Raw genomic sequence first — 6,000 nt, 5'->3', positions numbered from 1 at the left:
GGAGGTGCACTCAAAAAGGCAGAGGCAACACCCATCAGTGTTGAAGTGTGATTGACGTTCGATTTCACCCTTTCAATTGGTGATTGTCGTTGCAATAATTTTGCTTATTAAAGTCTGGACAGCCGGGACGCACGTGAAGCAGCAGCTGAAACCCCAAAGCACTAGGGAGATGATTTAACATCGGAAAATGCTAACATTGAACCATGTGTTTCAGGAGCCAGGTCACTTCAATGTTATGTGGAACTGGGATCCCTCAATAACGTCAGTTTCAGATTCCATTCACAATGCGATCCGTCCAGCAAGATTTTCATTTTATTTTGTTTTAAAGAGTAATCCAGTAATCGTTGCATTTGATACAGTGCGTTTCATGTCAGGAAAAGAGAATAGAGGAAAAGGAGTAGAGATAAAGGTAAAGGACGCTGCATCCTAACTCTTTGTTTCATTCACTCAGTCGGTTTTCCCAGGCTTCTTGGCTAAGGCTGAGTCTGAAGGTTAGGCAATAGGGGAATTGAACCTGAAGTCTGAGCAGTTAATGAACTTGTATTTTGGATGCTGCTTTACTTTGGAAGGCAATTCCATATTGTTGAAACAGTTGAAAAATGACAGCAGTATAAAGTTGCTTTGCAATTGAGAAGCAAAACTGAAGTCACTGAAGATTCGCAATGCGTTTCTAGTTTAAAAAAAACTTGTGAACTTACAAAGCATGATCGTTACATGGTTAATACATGTATGCAATGGGTCACTTGCACCCAAGACACATGTGGCATTAATCATAGGTGGAATTTGTGGGTCATTTCCAGATGTAGGTCTATCATAATACTGTGCAGAACATTTATATTTTAATGCATGAATGTTACATTTTTTAAAAAAATGGCAGAGTCACTAAATGAATACTTTGCTTCTGGCCTCACGTTGGAAGATACTAAAAACTTACCAGGAATAGTGGGGAACTAAGAGACTAATGTTAGTGAGGAACTTAAAGAAATTAATATCAGTAAAGTAATAGTACTAGAGAAATTGATGGGACTAAGAACTGACAAATCCCCTGGACCTGATGGCCTGCATCCTAGGGTTTTAAAAGCGGTGACTGCAGAGATAGTGGATGCATTGTTTTTGATCTTCCAAAATTCCCTGGATTCTGGAACGGTTCCCGTTGATTGGAAGTCGCAAACGTAACGCCGCTATTTAAGAAGGGTGGGAGAGAAAAAATGGGGAACTATAGACCAGTTAGTCTGACATCAGTGGTAGGGAACATTTTCTAGAGTCTATAATTAGGGATGTCATCGTGACACACTTAGAAAGTCATAATATGATTAGGCAGAGTTAACATGTCTTGTAGTGAATTTATGGAATTCTCTACCCCAGAAGGCTGTGGATGCTCAGTCATTGGACATATTCAAGACTGAGGTCGATAGATTTTTAAAAAACTAAAGGGATTAAGGGATATGTGGATAGGGCGGGTAAATGGAATTAGGTTAGAAGATCAGCCATGATCTTATTAAATGGCGGGGCAGGCTCGAGGGGCCGAATGGCCTCCTCCTGCTCCTATTTCTTATGTTCTCTTATCTTAAATCCATTGGTGGTAAATTTAATACTGTATTGTGCTAAGCATTGGAATACTATGATTCTCATTTTGAGACTGGACTTTGCCATTCAAACTGATAGAATAGAAAGTGATTACTGTGCTGGCACTTATATCGCTTTGCAATTATTTATATTTTAACATCAGTTGTATTCTTGCATTCGCCAATATATGTATGAAACAATATATATGCCAGGAAAAAAGCCATAATTGTTAAAAAAAACTTACATTTGCACCCACTTGTTTAAAAAAAAGCATGTTTAAATTGATGTCATGAGGGACAATGTGTTTTTTTGTGACCTGTTCACAGTCCTGTAGCTCAGTGGTTAGAGCACTCGCTTTGCAAGTGAAAGACCTGAGTTCAATTCCAGGCAGGTCAGGGCGAAACCTTGGGCAAGTTTCCTTACTCCACACAGAGCCTAATAATAATCCCTCCAAAACCAAAAACAATAATAAATTGGTCATTTTCAATCTATGACTGTTTGTGGGACACTGCTGTGCGCAATTGGCTGCCGCGTTCACCCACAAATATAGTCAATTCACTTTACAGTGTGTTCTGTGAAGCGCTTTGGGATGTCCTCCCGACGTGAAAAGCGCTATATCAAATGCAGGGATTATTATTCTCTTTGACCGAGCCTTCAGCTCCCCTCTCGACTCTCTTCCCCCTCCTCGCTCCCTCCCTTCCCTCCCCTTACCCTGACCATTTCCCCCCTCCTCGCTCCCTCCCTTCCCTCCCCTCACCCTGACCATTTCCCCCCTGCTCGGGTCATGACCCAACTGTGCAGCGCCTTGGGACGTCCTCCTGACGTGAAAGGCGCTTTATAAATAGAATCTTGTTGTTGTTGTATTATTATTATTATTACTTGCATGATTGTTCTAGGTGACTGCCAGGTGTCTAACATGTGCAGAAACCTATCACCATGGAGTATCCAAACCAGAGACTTCTACGTATGTATAATAACATAACATGTAGGAGCAGGAGTAGGCCATTCGGCCCTTCGAGCCTGCATAAGGCAGAAGTTGGCGAGAGTCATAGCTTGGGTAATCCCAGAGTTTGCATTGAGATACTGCTGGAGTTTAACTAAAACTGCACAGCTAACCATGATATATGCTACTCGTGTGTGTGTGTGTGTAAATCTAAATCAAACATTCATTGTGTTTACAAGAATTATTCAAAGTGAAAAATTATAATTTTTGTGATCAATATACTAATAATCTGGTTGCATTGATATAATCATTTATCCCAAATGAGCCTTTCATTACAGACACCTATTGTGCTTGAATAATTTTCTTTGCACAGTTCATCTTTGATGATCACTTATGAATCATATCAGTGAACTGAGTTTGATGAGAGCGATTCACGAGAAAACCCTCTCACTAAAATTAATTGTTGCAAGTGATATTGAATCAGTCATTATTGTGCCATGGTGCGTACCAAAAAGGCAATTGATGAGAAGATCATTACTTTCGGATATCCTGGTAATGAGTTCACAAGCCTATTCACTCCTGAGAACAGATTAAATTAAAAGAAACTGTGACGCTGCTTTGGCTAACACTGACAGGCGTTATATGCCAATAGCTCTGCTTCAAGGATTCAACCATGGGAACCCATTGCATGCTATTGAGAAACCTTGACCAGAATGTGTGTTGTTGTGTGTGTTGTTTAACAGCTAAAACGTATAGCTTGCTACTGATAGCACTGTCTGGCAAGCTTCCTGCTGTTTGACCAGCGAGGACCACCCTACCTGTTCGGGCTTTGGCTTGCAGGGTTAACAGGAGCTGACTACCAGTGACTGGTCTGCCTCTCGAAGTCCTGCTGATAAGCTGGGTTGGCTGGCCTGTCATCAGCAGTGCCCTGGACTAGTGGCAGGCTTGCAGGCCTGTCAGGAACTGGACTAACAAGTCTGCCAATGCCGGTTGACTTGATTTCAACAATCACCTTGACGCTGGCTTAGCTCAGTCTGCATGCATCACAGAGTTTGGATACACAGGAGAAATTAATGGAGAAATAAAACAAAAGGAGTACGGTGCAAGAATTGTGCGAAAATTATCAATTCCACACGCTGTAAGTAGTTCTATAATCTTAGACTTAGAAATAAAAATGCCAATTGTTTTTTTTAACCGCTGCTATAACAGTAATTTCAGTTTGTGCCTACGCATTGATTTTATTTTAAACATACAAAATCCTTTGGTTTATTCCCAAGAGCAGAACTCTCATTGAAAGCAAACCATGATAGAACATGGAAGCTATTTTAATAAATATCTCTGGACTGCATATCCAGTAGAGGCAAGAAAAATAAAATTACTTTGTGGAGTACTGTAGCTCAGTGGTTAGAGCACTCGCCTCACAAGCGTGAGACCTTGGGTTCAATTCCTGGCAGGGCAAAATCTTGGGCACATTTCCTTACTCCATACTCCTAATAATAATCCCTCAAGAAAAAAACCCAATAATAATTTGGTCACTCAATCTACGACTGTGTGCAATTGGCTGCCGAGTTTCACCCACAAATATACAGTCAATTCACTTTACAGTGTATTCTGTGAAGCACTTTGAGACGTCTAGAAGCTGTGAAAAGCGCTATAACAAATGCAAGGATTATTATTATTATTATTTACTCAATACATTTAAGTTAGACAGCAAACTCATAATTGACTTTCTGTACATCTGGGCTGCCAGCAAGATAACTCAATAAATGTGTTTTGCTGGGGATTTAGCTCTGGATGTTGAGCTTACAGTCTCGGCTGACAGCAAACACAAGTCAATCATGAGTTTGCTGTCTGACTTAAACAGTTGGATAAAGTAACTTTCTTTTTGTTTTCTCTACTGATATGCAGTCCAAGATATTTGTTTTAGTTAAAATAGCTTCCACGTGCAGTGTTGGGGGGAGTAATGCTTTGCCACAGGCTGCTGCGTTTCACCCACAAAATATAGTCAATTCACTTTACAGTATATTCTGTGAAGCGCTTTGAGACGTCTCAAAGACGTGATGAGGTGCTATATCGAATGCAAGGATTATGATTATTATTATCCTTCAAATGAGACGTTGAATTGAAATCCCGTCAGCCAGTTCAGGCTGACACTAACGATCCCAATTTGGGATTCCAATCCCAAAGGTCACAATTTGAAAAGCAAAAAAGGTAGATTCTCGCGGCTTTCAGGCCAACAATCTGTCAGATAAATTGATCAGTCACTTCACGACTGTTTGTGACATATTGCTGTGCACAACTTGGCTGCCGCACTTGCTTACAAATGCGCAGTTACTATACCTTCGAAGAGCTTTGAGCCTCTGATGTTATAATTACAATATGAAATGCAAGTTTTTTTTTGTATTGTGATAATTCAGATAGGAGCGCTGGTGAAAAGGCACCTGTTTTTCTAGCCCCTCGTTTCAGATGCTGATTAACCTATTATACATTTCCACCGTTAACGTTTTGTTCCCAGCTCTCGCCGTGGTGCTGTTCTACAAATTCCAAGATTCCGCATTTGCATTTTGATGAAAGCTTTGGCAGTACTAATTGAAATGTTTACATTTTAATAATAATAATAATAATCCTTGCATTTGATGAAGCGCTTTTCACGTCGGGAGGACGTCCCAAAGCGCTTCACAGAACACACTGTAAAGTGAATTGACTGTATATTTGTGGGCGAACGCGGCAGCCAATTGCGCACAGCAATGTCCCACAAACAGTCGTAGATTGAAAATGACCAATTTATTATTGTTTTTGGTTTTGGAGGGATTATTATTAGGCTCTGTGTGGAGTAAGGAAACTTGCCCAACGTTTCTCCCTGTGCCTGGAATTGAACTCAGGTCTCTCGCTTGCAAAGCGAGTGCTCTAACCACTGAGATACAGGACTCCACCAATTTTGATTTTGCATAGAGCTGCGCGATGTTTACAGAGGTCAGTTGGCATCGAGTGAACAGATTATACATAGATTTGCAAATCCCCAAATCTATAATTCTACATTGCTGATGAAAAGATACAGTCTTCAACAAATCACCGAGTTCGGCAGCCGTATCATGAGATTACTGAACATGCACAAGGAATCCAATGAGCCATGGGACAAGAACTAATGAATGGAAGCAGAATTAGTAAGTAGCTTCATATAGATCCCCCCAAAGCCTACTAGCGGTTTGATGTTGGGCCAGATTACAAACATAAAAGTATTTAATGCCCGATAAGATCACCTTCCTCTGTTTCACATCCTATAGCACATGAAATGAATTGAACACAATCAGAGCAATGTTTCTACCAAATTCTATGATTTCTTTTTCATTATTTCTGCTGAAAATGCCTTCATTTGCTTGGAAAACCTTACTTATAAATCCGAAACTAATTTGAGCCAAGTAGGAAAAAAAAATACCACAAAACTGAATTATAGTCTCTGGGAAATTAATCAACTTATGTTGCAAATTAAA

Source organism: Callorhinchus milii, unplaced genomic scaffold (genome assembly GCF_018977255.1).
Source record: "Callorhinchus milii isolate IMCB2004 unplaced genomic scaffold, IMCB_Cmil_1.0 Scaffold18, whole genome shotgun sequence".
Lineage (NCBI taxonomy): Eukaryota > Metazoa > Chordata > Chondrichthyes > Chimaeriformes > Callorhinchidae > Callorhinchus > Callorhinchus milii.
Note: the sequence above shows the minus strand (reverse complement) of the source record.